The 15,882-nt window shown below is 41.0% G+C and overlaps 1 non-coding gene across 1 annotated transcript; it reads left to right on the top strand.

Annotated features, from left to right (window-relative positions):
- The first annotated feature begins 12,870 nt into the window (after nt 1-12,870).
- On the top strand, nt 12,871-12,945 carry Trnat-ugu (transfer RNA threonine (anticodon UGU)). The gene has a single exon. It is a non-coding gene; the product is annotated as a tRNA-Thr (tRNA).
- Nucleotides 12,946-15,882: the final 2,937 nt, after the last annotated feature.

Below are 15,882 nucleotides of genomic sequence, written 5' to 3' on the forward strand. Positions count from 1 at the left end.
CTAACATTGGAGCTCCCAACTAATCGATAACTAAAACCTGAATTGTACTGTTTCCTACGGGCTAATTACATCAACCTAGAAGCTTCCTCTATGTTCTACTGTGTTGTTTTTAGTGTCTCTGCATTCCTTAGCACGCGACATAAGTTTGCAGACGATAAATGTAACCGTTTCAGAGAGAAAAGCTGCCAATGTAACGCTCTGGCAATACGTCGATTTGATAGCAAATGACGAAAACGGGCTTATTTCTTAGGTTTTTACTACATATGAACACTTTTCACATTCTCTCGTGTAACGTGGCTTTTAGGCCTCTCTTCATGCAAAATCTTAAGGTCGTCGGTAATGTCAAGGCACCAAAGCCGGATAATAAGTCAATAATCGATTACTAAAACTTAAAGTTTACTGCTTCTTACTGGCTGATTACATCAACTTATAAGCTTCTTCTGTGTTTTACTGTGTTGCTATTAGTACCTCCACATAGCGCAGCACACAACATAAGTTTTCAGACGATGAAGGTAACCACTTCACAGAGAAATTCCAAATTCTGTGTCTGTGTCTACTGCCTGCTCATATTGTTTAAAGCAGGTTGCTCTAAATGCCCAGTGGATCTGATTCCCTTGATACCCATTCTAAACAATATCGGATTGGGAAAGACCAAGCTCTGCTTATACTTATAGTCTGGGAAGTTGACATATCTTAGACAGTAAAATATGATGGTTAAAGATGTCCACTGAGTATTCCCATATACACTGAAGTTAGCTTTGAACAACAAATTATTAATTGGCCACCTACTCTTGACTCAATAGCTACTAAGATCTTTCACTGGTGAAGGAGGTGACAACGTTGTTACGTCCATTAGAGGCTTCTGTAGTTTGCTGAGAATGATGTGATATAATTGTGCCTTGTGATTTTCTGTGGAGTTCCAGAGTAAGTTCTACACTGGTGCAGGACATCCATTATTGCTGTTCTCATTCGAGGCAATCCTGGATTCTAAATCTCAAGCACCAGAGGATTAGAAACAGCAATGCAACCTCTGTCTTCCTGGCTGTCCACTATTTCAAAGTGCTGTGGTTGACAGCCTCTTCTCATTGTGCAGTGCTTGTAGATTATTGTAAATGGATAAACTGCAATATTTAGAACATCTCATTCTAAACTTTCTAAAGAACGAGACTTTTCTGTCACGACCACTTTTTGTGTGAGGTGATAAATAGCAGGAATTTGGTTGTATTTTGAGAACCTAATGGTGACATACATTAGTGTCTGTGTAAATTAATGGAACTGGATTTTTCCTGAGGTCGGCAGTTTTCCGAAGGTCGGCGTTTTCCCACGAGGTCGGCGTTTTACCCCGAGGTCGACGTTTTTCCCTCGAGGTCTGCGTTTTTCCCCGAGGTCGGCGTTTTTTCCCTAGGTCTGCGTTTTTGCACTGAGGTCGGATCGGCGATTTTTTCCCCGAGGTCTAGAAATCTATCGGTATATTGAAAATCCAAAGTATTTTGATGTATATCGAACTATACTGATATGTCAAGTCAACTTGAAACATATATCCGACCACTAGATATCAGTATTTATCGAGATAGCGATATATTTCGATATACCTATTTATTTCGAGAATCGTTTTCTTAGGGGTACAGATTTTTTTCAAGACGTCCATTCTTTCCCATTATCGATTCATTTCGATATATCGACTTATGTCGAAGCACTCATTATATCGAGATGTCGATTTATTTCGAGATATCTATCTATATTGAGGCATCCATTTATTTCGAGGTATCAATTGATTTCGAAGTATCCGTTTATGTCGAGATATCGATTTAGTTTGATATACCGAAACAGATCGGGTTGTCTGTTTATTTCGAGCTATCGATATATTTCCGTGTATCGGTGTACTTCAGATATCGATTCCTTTCGAGATATCGATATATTTCAAGAAACCTCTATACCTCAAGTAATCCATAAATTTCTAGATATTGTGTTTTTAGATATATCTTTATATTACTAGGTACCAATATATTTCAAGATATCGATATATTTCTATACCTCGCTTTATCTCGAGAGGTCCGTGAGATTCGAGATATCGATGTATATGGTAAGATGAAATGCGTCTAGATGTCGATATATTTCGGGATATCTAATCATTTCGATGTAGCTGTCTTTTGGAGGTGTCGATTTATTTCGAAGTTTCGATTTTTTTCATGGTGTCGATTTATTTCGAGGTTGCGATTTATTTCGGGTTGGCGATTTATTTCTGGGTGTGGATTTATTTCGTGGTGTCGATATATTTCGAGGTGACGATATATTTCGACGTTACTTGTCACTGCATCAGCTTAGAACCTATTTCGTACAGAGTGGTGCGACTGCATACCTCAGAAGGCGACATTGATATCCAGACGATGAATGTAAACGTTTCCGAGAGAAAAGCGTCCAATGTGACGAATTGGCACTACGTCATTATGAAAACAAATGACGGAAACGTGAGGTTTCTGCCACTCAAAGTGCTGCCAACTTTCACCCCACCCCCTCCTCACTCTCCCCAGTCGTGGCGATCAGCTGGTGTGATAGAAATGGACACAGGAAAGTAATAACGTTCCATGAAATCCCATTCTAGGGAGGTTCAAGGGTAAATGTTCCAGACGGTTTATTTGCATTAAGACACGCATACTGGACATCTACAATGTCACATCTGCCAGATCGTTTCTATTGTCAGCAGTGGAAAACAAAACAGCGTACTGAAAAAGCCATAGTGAGACGCGGTTTTTGGTAGACGAAATAATAGGAATACTCTAGGCACTGATAATGATGATCTAATGAGAATTCTGGTATTGTTTTGAAAGATGCATTTAAATATGCATTGAACGTAGCTCCAAATTATTTTGAGAATTATAATTGCGGTATGATGGATCTACATTGGAGATTTGGTAATGCAAAACATTTCGATCTGAGAATACTTTACGTGATAGTACGGCATTGACCTTGTGTGTCATTAGGGTAAAGTTAATTTGCCGCCATTAACATAAAATTTATCCGCCATTAACATAAAATCTATTTTTCAGCTTACTTCAATAAGGACTCACTTCAGATGATTGGACAACTAAAGAGAACTCAAACCGTTATTTTAATAGTATTCGTAGGTCCAATGCAGCATTTACCGTGGACAGTCCCTGAGTCAAGACTGTCAGTTTTATGTAGGGAGCACTCCTTTAAGAAAGCACTCCGTGTTCAGGCCACAAGTGGCCAATCAGGACCATCCGACCGCCACGTCATTCTCACTGAGGGTGGAGGAGGAGCTGGCTCTCCCACTCGTTGTGGTAGTTTCCTTTGACTGGAGCCGCTACTATTCGGTCGAGTAGTTCCTCAATTGGCATCGCAAGGCTGGGTGCAACCCGAAAAATGGAAACAGCGCATAGCGGCCCGGATGGTCACCCATCCAAGTGCCGACCACGCCCGAAAGTGCTAAACTTCAGTGATCTGACGGGAACCGGTGTATCCACTGCGGCAAGGCCGTTGCCCCTACCACTTTTACATGATATTTTTGATCGTAGATCAGGTCTGATGGCTGGAAAGAATGGACGTTTACCATGTTATGCACATTTATATTTTCACTACGTCGACACAGGTGGTCCAATTTCGACCAGCGGTGATGGTAGCCATAATGATCGAGCCAAGCATCCTGTGTACATTGGTTGCACCCAAGTGTGTGGGGATCACAGCATTCGTGACATTTAAATTTGTTACTTCTTTGCTACTACATTCGCAATAAATTTTGCAGACAGTATCCGCATATGACGCTGAATGCACCTACAAAATTATATCATTGTACGACACATGTTTCAGGAGATACGTCATAAAAACTCAGGACAAGGCCAGACGCTGCATAGTACGGACGTGGACGCACAGCTGTAAATAAATGCCTGGTCAACACCAAGCTTTTCCGCTAGTCATCTATAAAGATAAAAAATCCCCAATATTGTCCACCAGCATATTTTTGAAAAACCTTTATTTTGTCATCCATTTTTTTTCCTGTAAAAATCGTAAAAGCCGCATCATTGTGTTTTTAAAAATCGTTTCCTATTGTCATCTCTTTTTATGTATTTTAAACCATTTATCGCTTGTGTAACCTGTGGCTACAAGTCCATTCCCTTTATGGGGTAATCGAAATAATGAACAACGGAAAAAAGTGTGGGTCAATTTCTTCCTCATTTTTCGGAACTTTTGATAATAGTAAATCGTTGGCTCTTTGAGGGCGTGGTAGGTACATACAAGAGATTAGTGTAAGATTAGAATTTGGGTTAGATACAGTGCCAGGAGGTTCTGTTTCTATCTGGCTAGCTTCAAAGTACTTCACCATCTACTAAGTGATGCGTTTCATTGTGAATGGTGTGGTCTGTGCTAGGTCTACCCTTTACTCCACAATGCTGTTCCTTCGATGCTATTAAAACCAGGATGTTATCAAAATATATGCACAGTGGCAGACTGGAGTCTGCAGAAATATTTCCAGTGGTGGGGAGGGGGGAAGGCGCGTCGATGCTGGAGTGCATGATTCTGAGACTGGCACTCTGTGTACAAATCAGCTGGTCAGTTACGAGGTGCATCAAGCTACAAGACCCTAACTCTATAAGCGCTACAACTGGTCAAAGCTAAGGTTTAGCAGTATTGTGGAGAATTCTTATCTGGAAGAGTATGAGTATACTGTAACGAATAAAAACTCTTTACTCCAGATTCCAAGGATGGTTAGGGGCGAAGGGTGAAAGTGCCCTTTTGCCTATCCTCCCCTCCCCACCTCCTCCCCTCCCCCTCCCCTTCCCCCTCGCGGACGCCAATGGCTGGCCCGTTCATTTTGAGAACATCAGAGTTGCAGTAACCTTTCTGAGAAACTGTTCTAGATGTCCTTGCGCGTCAATCTTACCACTCACAACAGCAGTGGGAATGTCGGTTATCGCTCAAACAACTGGTTTTCGGCTCTTATCAGTTTCCCAGCCTCACTTTAACCTAATTGTTAAAGCCCGTCACAATACCAGTTCTTGTAATAACCGATTTTCAGTATTTTATTTACATTATTTCCTCTTGTAAACGTAGAAATCAAACAAAGATAAAAATTTTTACTTTCTCAGTTTCTTGATAAATGGAATCAAAACGTCAAATACATTTATGATGACCTGCAGCCGTCCAGAACGAAATTAGAATTATATTAATACCGTCAGCTGCTCACGGGTGTCGATATATATCAACGGGGACAGGTGACAATGTGTGCCTGTCTGGGACTCGAACCCGGGATCTCCTGCTTACATGGCAGGCTCTCTGCCCATCTGAGCCACCGAGGGCACAGACGATAGTGTGACTGCAGGTAGTATCTCGCGCACGCTTCCCGCGAGACTCACATTCTCACCTTCCATGTCCACGCACTACATTCGTAGTGTCCCACACCAACACATTCATTACTCGTGGAACACATTCTTACCAAGTCCCGTAACAGTTCGGGGAATACTTGTGCATCTTCACAGAAGAAGGTCATGGCTGGTGTTGCCAGAACCATATACTTATATGGATATGGACATGTCTTCCACGAGGAATGAGTGTGTTGGAGTGGGACTCTACGACTGTAGTGTATGGACATTCAAGGTAAGAATGTGAGTCTCGCAGGAGGCGTGCGCGAGATAGTCCCTGCAGTCGAACCATACACTGTGCCCTCGGTGGCCTAGATGCATAGAGCGTCTGTCATTTTAGCAAGAGATCCCGGGTTCGAGTGCCGGTCGTGGCACACATTTTCACTTGTCCACGTTGATATTTATCAACGCCCGTGAGCAACTGACGGTATTAATATAATTCTAATTTCTTTAAATTAAATAGTCCAATAAAACTTTGTCCGCTGTTCGCTGTTTCTCTCAAAATATAGCGAGTACTTCTATACCACAGAAAACTGCCAGTATTATCCTACTGATTTTAGTTTTTAGAACTCTGCTCAAAAATTATATTTAAATCGGTTATCACAGCACTATGCGGGCATTACGTATAATCCAGCGATAAAGAGTGAAAACTGCGGCAGGAGAACTCTCTTTTTCGTTTTAATTTCTCTGTTAACGGCTAAAAGCAGATAACGTAGACACAGGCAGCAGATCAGGCACTTTCTATTTTTATCCCGAACTATGAATGATTTGTAAAATTTTAACTTTTTTCCTTGTATGATGTCGCAAGTCGACCAAATCGACCATTGTGCTTCACTCGTACTGCATATCGTAAAATACTTCCAGGCTTCCAGATGGTGCCATTCTGTGTTACAACTGACGTTCGACAACAGCGAGAAACTGCGTCCATTCTCGCGCACTGCTTGTATAACAGGCACAGTATTGTCTCGGCAATGTTGGACCAATTCACTTGTTGCTCGTTTCTATCAGCAGTGTTATTAAAGTGGCATACATCACTTTTCCCATTTTTTCTGTAATAACGCAGTATTTAAGAGCTATGGAAATCTTACGAATAAAAATTACTCGTCTTTTTTAAAAAAAGGTTTATTTGAAAACTAAAAATTTTACTACGACAACTGTGGCTAATTGGTATATCTGTTTTTACGTGGTTATCAGGAAAATATAAAAAGATACTTGTTATAACCGAGAGCAAACAAATACCGAAAGACATCGGTTATTCAGAACTAAAATACCCATGTCGTTTTAACTGATCGGTTTTTCTATCTCTAAACTGCAGTGTCGCCACAGAAAAGTGTGTCGTTCCATCAATGTACATAGCAACGTTGAGATATGTATGTGTTTATGCGCAATATCGGCAAATGGAAACACGAAGAGGTGATAAGCACATGAGCGATAGAATTTATTTCACAGTCAGAAAAGTCGAGTGACAGACAAGACTGAATCACTGTAATAGAAATTATATGGAAAGCTGTGTAAAGGAAAATTTCCAGTTCTTTCGTGGATTCCAAAATTGAAGCAAATTCCGGGACATCAAGGTGACATAGTCTTATACGGATAGTATTCCATGACTAACGTAATTGGCCCACATACTGTACTGGTATACTGATAATATTACACTACTAAGGTAATTTACCTGAAATAATTTACAAACATGTTACTATAACATTCGCTACTACTCATTACGCTAATTGACCTTCAGCCATTAAGCGCAAGCGCAGATCTCAGTTATGATACGTGCGCCATCCAAAAATTTATCAAGGTGGTAACTCAACACAACTACAAACGATCATTGTGTGCAAAATAAATAGAACACCTCATAAGAAGAACATGACGGGTTTGAATCATTCCCACCGCAAAGGATGAAAAAATCAGGCTTGCACATAAGACCACTTGATAACTAACCAGAAATTCAGATTAGTTGTAGCTTCGGTGACAATCGCCTTTTTTACATTTTCCCCGTAAACTAGATAATTATGAAACGTAACAACTACTCTAAAATATCTGCAGCAACGGACTTGCCGCGGAGGTTGCATCGGTTCACGTGAGATCACCGAAGTTAAGTGCGTTGTCGGGCGTTGAAGGCACTTGGATGGGTGATCATCCAGGCCGCCTCATGATGCCAATCGAGGAGCTACTCGACCCAATAGTAGCGGCTCCGGTCAAAGAAAACCATCATAACGACCGGGAGAACAGTGTGCTGATCCCCGCCCCTCCTGTTCACATCATCCACGGATGATGACACGGCGGTCGGATGGTGCTGTCCCAGTAGGTCACTCGTGGCCTGAAGACGGAGTACTTATAAAGCAACTACTCTCCAGTGGATGGTCGAACTACTGAGACCTTGATGCCTGGCATCAATAACAGATGGCAGCACAAGAGGTTGGCTTACGCCTACTGCCGAATTTTGCGACCTGTCGTAAGCCTGCGTAAGCACGTGGGGCCTTCCGTCTTAAGTGCAAGCATATCCATTGCGTTTTCTGCCGCGCGACTTGAGTGGAATGTTTCATTATTTCTGAAATATTATAGAAATGTTTTTCGTTGTATATCCTCACCATCGGTACTGAATTTACTGTAAAATTACTTGCTCACTTTTCGGAACTTCCGTTCATAGTAAATCGATACTATTTGAAGCCGTGGTAGACACGAGTCTAGTGTGCTTCACCTTCAGCACCTTCTGTGTCAGTCTCGGTTCCTATGTCCCTGATTTCACAACGAACAGTTCGTTGTCTACTGAGTATACTGTCTGTTGCACGACACTATCCCTCCCACGCTGCTAAATGTAGGTCGTCGGCAAAATATGACTGCAGTGGAACAAGGGCGTCTGCAGAAATTTCCCCAGGAGGTGGTGGTGGCATTGTTAGTGGTGTGTGTGTGTGTGTGTGTGTGTGTGTGTGTGTGTGTGTGTGTGTGTGTGTGTGTGCGTGTGTGTGTGTGTGTGTGTGGAGGCCATTACTATGAAATTCACACAGTCCAGACCGCCAAGGAAAATAAACCTTGAGATTTGGAAAGGTTGTTGATCTTATACCGCTTATACTGCATATTTCGAAATTCCACCTCTAAGGGGGATACACAGGAAATGAAAGGATTTTTGAAACATGTAGCTATTAAGGTAATTTTGAAGCTAGGCAGACGAAAATTTGTATCTGGTTTCTAGGTCAGAAATAAAGAAATATGTGTTCCAGTATTATTGGGAATTTAACCTCTATGAGGTGAAATAGTAGGTGAACATTTTATCTTGAGATAAAAAATTATGGAAGGACTATGGAAGTATTTTTAAGGCTATATCTACGAAAATTGGTATTTGACTTCAAGGTTACAAATAAGAAAATACGTATTTTCGTGTTTTTGGAAGTTCAACCCCTAAGGGGATGAAATAGAGTGAGCTGGTGCGTTTCTGGCGCCAGTTTCCGTCGATCGATGTTTCGATCTTTGAGTCGCGGTCCAGAGGACACTGCTCGCTAACCGACTGTAGTAGTTCTCTGTGCGGCCCAACATCGGGCTTACCGCGCTTACACTGGACACAGTTGCCAACAAATCGCATGCCATCGCCATATAGGTTGGGCCAAAACATGTGTTCCCGAACTCTGTTCAAGGTCTTGTAGAACCCCAAATGATCCCCTACCGCCGAATCGTGGAAATATCTGAGTGCCATGCTAACTCGTTCCTGTGGAATACAGACCTTCCCTTCACCACGGTTGTCTTCCCCTTTACACAAGACACCCCCCCCCCCCCACCCCACCCCCCGAAGACCTCACCATCCACCAACTGCTGCCGTATCGGTCCCCACCCGGGGTCCTCGGCCTGTTTGCCGGCTAAGTCGCAGAAGAAGCCGGGTGTCTCGGAGAGAAGGAAATTGACCCCCAGATCCGGCTCCACGTGGCCCTTGCCTTCCCCAGACTCTGCCGCGAACATACGGATAAGAGCGTCGCCAATTCATTGTCTCTGCCACTAATATGGCGAACCTGGAGATAAGTCTCGTCATCTTAACTTCGGTATGATTTTTAGCGATCTTATTAATCAAAGTTTAAGGGCTGGCACTGGCCAAGTAACTCACGGAGGCTCATTGGTTTCAGTCCAGTTGTATTGCTCACCTGTTCTCCAGATAGGGTTGTGTAGTTTATGTCTCAGAAAATTGTCTGCTCTTGATGTGTGTTGTGTTAGAGATAACTGGCAGCGGTCGACGCTAGCATACTGGGAGCAGAGCACCACGGCGGCAGAGAGATATTTGAGGCCATGTCCTCTCCTTTACATCTTGGGTTATGTTGTCACTTTTGCGTGATTCCATCTTTCCGGTGCTGAACTATAGCATCCAAAGTTCAATTGCATTGCATTTTGAGTATATTTCTATGTCATTCTCTGCCTCGTGGATCTCTTGTATTGATTTGAATCCTTGGTCTGCTCGCATCTATCGCCAATTCACACGAAATATTGAAGCAACCTTATGTTAAGGGTATTGTCATATAGTCATGTTCTAGTTGTAATCATTCTAAGAATATTGTTGATTAATCAACTGAGTAAGTAAATTTGAAGGTCCGTTTAGTCAAAATTAAAGGACCCCCTTAATTGTTTTAGTCATTTTTATACAGTTTTGTTTAGGAAAGTTGGCAAGCCGAACGTTAAATATCTGTATTCTTACGCTTAATCTGTTTCTCCCCTGATTGCAAGTAGTGAGAGTTCTGCTATGAATTTTATGGACATTTGTGCTATTTAAGTAAAGCTTTACCTAAGTATATATACCTAGTCATATTCAAATTTCAAGTTTTACGGGGCTCGTTCCACTTAACGAAATTTATTTATTATTTGTCCAACTGATCTGGCCTTGTGATTTTATAATGCTTTTGATTGTAATAAAATATGTAGCAACTACAACGGATTACTATTGTGATTTTGGTGTGTCACTACCATACCCCATATCACAGAGGATGAAATGTTTCATGAAATATATGAAAACCTGTTTTTGATACATTCAACGATTAAGAGGGTGGAATATAGGATGTAATGTTTTATGAAAGTATTTCAGTGCGAAAGAGTTTTTAAAGCGAAATCTATGAATATTGTGTTATAGAAAACTACGTGTTTCACTGTTTTTGGAACTACAACCTCCAAGAAGGTGCAATAGGGGCACAGGTTTCACTGACCCATAGCCTTCCAGCCCAACCTGCAAAGTATACGGACTTGAAATTTGATGAAGGTGTAAATCTTACGCTGAAAGCATCATTTAAGAAGAGATTGTTCGAAATTTCACTCCTATGGGGGTGAAACATGGGTTGAAAGTCTTCTTTTTTAAATATGTCCCTATGTCCCTATTGAAGCTATAACTACAAAACTACGAAAATTGACTTTTGGTGTCTCAGTCAGATACAAAAAAGAAACAGGTTTTTAGCATTTTCCGAAATTCTTCCATTGGGGGATAAAATAATTAGTGAAGGTTTTTTGAAAATAAATCATTATTAAAGAACTACTGAAGCATTTTTATAGCTACATCTATGAAAATAGGTATTTGACATCTCGGTTGGATGTAAAAAAAATGTGTTTCGTTGCTTTTGGAAATTTAACTCACTAATAGAGTGAAATAGGGGATGTAATGTTTTATGAAATATTTCACTATGAAAGCATTTTTAGAATTAAATGGATGAAGATTTGAATTTGGCTCCTCGGCTCTAAATAGAAGAATACGTGTTTAATTGTTTTTGAAAACCCAACCCCTAAAGGGTGTGAGATGTTTCAGAAAATGGTTCATTATGAAAGGATTGCTAAATATATCTGACAATTCGTATTCGGCTAATATGTTACAATTTTTAAAAACTACGTGTTTTTCTGGTTTTGGAACTTCGAGCATAAGGGGATGAAAATTTTAATGAAATATTTATTGCGTTATATTAAAATATTTTAAATCTGCATCTATGAAAACCGGTATTTCACTTCTCAATTAGATATAAAGAAATATGCGTTAGGGAATGAAAGACTGTACGGAGATATCACCACAAGAATACAAACGGCTTGATTAACAAAAACCTTGGACTCCAGCTGTCAGCATTGCTTTTTGATCATTCAGTAAAAGACCATGCTTCAACGGCGCTAAGTTTAGAAAGTTTAGAAAGTGTTGCAGTTTATAAAAGACATAAAAAAACGATTAAAGAAAAAAATTCTTTGCAGACCATGAACGGTCTACGCAAGTAAAGAAGCGGATGATAAGCTAGCTCTTTATGCAAATTAGTTGGTCAGTTTAAGTTCCGAGACATGTCATGCAGCAGGAACGGAATCCTATAGTTGCTACGATTGGCTAAAGGAAAAGTTTTGCAGAATCACGCGAAAGCACTTCTGCAAGTGGCTAAGAATCTCGTAATGAATAAAAATTCTGTACTGAGAATTCCAAGGTGGGAGATGCAAGATTCCTCCCCCCCCCCTTCCCCCTCCTCACAATGCTATCCTTCTTTACCTACAGCAAAAAATAAATTAATTAATTAATAAATAAAACTAGAGAAATTTCTACTGTGAAACTATTTGCATACAAGAGAACGGCCCTTGAAATTTAACTCTTCAAAGTTTTAAGCCCTGCTCATTCCGGATATTGATTAGAAAGTGTTAATCCACATGTGAAACCTGAGTATATAATCCCTGTGACATTTGATCAACGGTGTTCCATAAGGACAGGTTCTCATTCAAAACGTTCGAAAATTCAATTTCTTTGTAGTTGCATTTTTTAAAGGTGTACTTGTCTAGACTCTTGGAACAGAAAGTTTTTTTTTTAATCCGTGCTTTACAAAAGTTTCTACAGTCCATTGTTTGAAGCAGTGTCACGGCTGCCATGAGCCGCGCGGGGTACCCGCCATGTGTCCAACGCCTTGTCACGGTTCGCGCGGCTCCCCCTGTTGGAGGTTCGAGTCCTCCCTCGGGCATGGTTGTGTGTGTGTTGTCCTTAGCATAAGTTACTGTAAGTAGTGTGTAAACATAGGGACTGATGGTTCAAATGGCTCTGAGCACTTTGGGACTTAACATCTGAGGTCATCAGTTTCCTAGAACTTAGAACGACTTAAACCTAACTAAATTAAGGACATCACACACACCCATGCTCGAGGCAGGATTTGAACCTGCGACCGTAGCGGTCGCGTGGCTCCCGACTGAAGCGCCTACAACCGCTCGGCCACATCGGCCGGTCTATCATGTATTCTAGAAGAGTTGCAAGGTCGTCAGTGGCGCCTGTTCTTTCGAGAGCAGTTACTATCTTCATATCTATGGTTAAACGTTACCCAGCCATTGACCTTCGTCTGTGCGAATGCGCACAGGTTGCCGGAACTCTTACGGGAATCGTCACCTTAGTGTGAGCCAGTAATGAGTGGATGGACAAATACCTATTAAGTACATTACGTATGCGGATTGTGGACGGTTGGGGATGTGAGTCTCACGGGAAGCGTGCGAGGGATAAATTCCTGCAGTCGTGCTGTTCATGTGTGCCCTCGATGGCTCAGATGGATTGAGCGTCTGCCTTGTAAGCAGGAGATTCTGGGTTCGAGTCCCAGTAGGGGCACACTTTTCAGCTGTCCCCATCGAAGTATATCAACAACACCTGTCGGCAGCTGAGGGTTTCAATTAATTATCAGTTGTGAAGGTGATTCGATGAACCCTTTGCCAGGCACTTAAATGTGTTTTGCAGGGTATCCATATAGATGTAGATGATAACTCGTCCCGTGTCGCACGTGCTCAAAATGATTCATACTGCAGAATGCATGCAAACATACTCACCGAAAATACGGACGAATATCAAGTGCAGGCTGCCGAGTGCTGCATATCCAGCTTTGACAGATCGGCTTTTCCTGCCAAGAAGAACAGGAAGTTGCTGTCTAGGAACAATCAGAGCTCGAGGAAGGGTTGATAAATACTCCTTGACTTGCAGACTAAACGTAAATAACGAAAATACATTTTTGGTAAAAATTGGTCAAAACATAATCGGTTGCCCTCCGTATTGGATTAGCTGTTTTGAATATTGAAAATCTGACTTCAGATTCGTTTTCAGCGACATTAAAAATATATATGTAACACTCAGTTCATGCAAATCGAAGTAATAATATAACTAAATGTTTTCCCTAAACTTTGAACACATTTTTTTCGGTAACTATTTTCTCAGAACGGCATGCAGCATAAATTAAAAGTGGTTCGTTCTCTTAACATCTACCTCTGACCCCTAAAAGTAAACACTTTTCTTAGGAACTTATAGCTATAATATGACATTTGTTAATATTAACTAATTTTTGTGTAGGCATAAGGAGTGAAACAAACCCTCAAAAATCGAACTCAAAGTTCGAATTAGCACTGTATCGTTAAATTTAAGGTTGTTTCATTGCGGTTAGGTATACGCTCCCATAAATTTTATGTTTTATCGACTGATGTTATCCATTTTCAATTTCAGAGGAATAATGTAGTATCAACTGATGTTACCCATTTTTGAATTCAGGTAACATATGAGGTGCCACACTGCACGCGCTCTGCGTACTCCAGTCTCGCAGGCCCTTGATCAAATCATAATTACGGGCGCCATTTTTTATTGAAAATCTAAAATTAAGCTCATAGTATTATCACTCGTAATTCCCAAACAGATCTTTCGAATGTATTTTCATTGTCTCAAAAAGAATTTCAAATGTACCCTTTTTTGCTCATTTGTATGAGAACCTGGCCGTAACGCCGGAATATAGTCACGAGATTTTTTTTCAGAGACGCTGTACGTTCGCGAGAAGACTTTCGTTCTGCGCGTGTCGAAGGACATTCCTCAGATATTACTGTGTGTGTGCTACTCAGTCGTGCCATTTAAGTGTACATCTTTGCATAGTTTTCCTTTCACGATGTAAACAGTGTTCCGCTCAGTTGCTAACTGGCCAGTGAGTGGTTCCGAAGGTATCGGATGTGCGGTGCGTTCGGTCTGCTAGGACAACAGCAGACTAGCGTGTTGCGATGGCAGAAGCAGACACTGAGGGAGCTAGCTGCTGGGACGCCAGCGAACAATTTATGCCAAGTAAGACGAAGAGGACTATTCTAAAATTACGAGCCGTCTCAAAAGTGTTAACCATTGGTAAATCTTGCTGTTGAGTCTGACAAAACTGGCAGTTTTGCCTAGAGATACATTAGAGAGAGCTACAGGAAATCCCCCCACCCCCCTCAATGAATTTTTGGTTGTGATGACAGGCCGATTGGTAGTGTAGCCCGAGATCTAAGTTAGGTTGGAAGGTGGTAATTTGATTGAGAGTTGTTTACGCCAACGATTATGAATGCCGACTAAACGTTGTGCGAGCAGATTGCCCTGTAGCGTAGCCTAGCGTTTCCGTCCGCGCCACATTTAACACACTTTCTCTAACTGTGTACAAAAGTCTCACAACAGCCACGATAACTACGTTTCTGGTGGGGGGAGGGTAGAGTCCACTATGTAACTTTCACTGCAAATTTTAGTAACGGCATAAACTAACCGAAATAGAAGCGTAATTTTAACTATATTTCCTTTTGTGGGAAAATAATGGTTCTCCTCTTTCGGCAGCAACTGTAATATGTAGGCGACTTATTAGTTTTTTTAACTCTGAATCATGATCTCAATAGACGCAGTGCTTTTTTTACGTTACTTGATTTGTGGTCTATAGTAAACAATGCAACGAATTGGTAAATTCTTTGAAGTTTGACGTGTGTTACATAGACGACGTCTGCAATGTTCGTAAGGCCAAATTTGCATATATTCGGTGTCTGTTTTTTGGCCATGTACTGTATAATTAAAGGGAGGAGGATTATGTTCAAGGAGCAGTGCATTAGCAGTCTATGGAGAAATTGAGAATTTGGATCTAAAGAACGGCATGCTCGGGCAGTTCGTACTATTCTGTTGACCACTGTGTAATTCGGACACAGTGATCATTGCCTCTCCCTCGTAACCAGGGGACTCGGGTGCTAATCCTGGTCTGGCACAAATTTTCAACAGTGCCCATTGACTAAAGTCTGTGCCCATTGTCAGCTAATGTCATTGTTTCGGTGTTAAATTGTATTTTGTTCACGATACGTAGTTTGGCTTTTTCATGGATAACAGCTTTGAAAAGCGTACAGGTTATATTGATATTTGCTCGTCGTTAGTCCAAGGCAACTATAGCGATTTATAAACACAGTTGTAGTTCGTATTAAGCCTACATACGTAATTGTGTCCTGTGTTTCTTTACCAAGAACTACTTCGTAAGTAATTCCCCTGTAGTGGTATTTTGTTTTGGTATTTTGTTTAAATATTTATAGACTGCAGGCTTGGATGAAATATGAAACACATGTCCGAAGTTCCTGTTGATACTGCAGATACTGTTTCATCCGTACTAGGGGCCAAAACATTTCATCTAATACAGAAGGACACAATTTGTCTCGAGATTTAGCAATTTTTCGTAATAGAGGCCTTGCTTCGATATATTTTTCTCTAATTCTTGTGTGGATTTAATCTTAAAACACACTAACT

Source organism: Schistocerca gregaria, unplaced genomic scaffold, assembly GCF_023897955.1.
Source record: "Schistocerca gregaria isolate iqSchGreg1 unplaced genomic scaffold, iqSchGreg1.2 ptg000327l, whole genome shotgun sequence".
NCBI classification, from domain to species: Eukaryota; Metazoa; Arthropoda; class Insecta; order Orthoptera; family Acrididae; genus Schistocerca; species Schistocerca gregaria.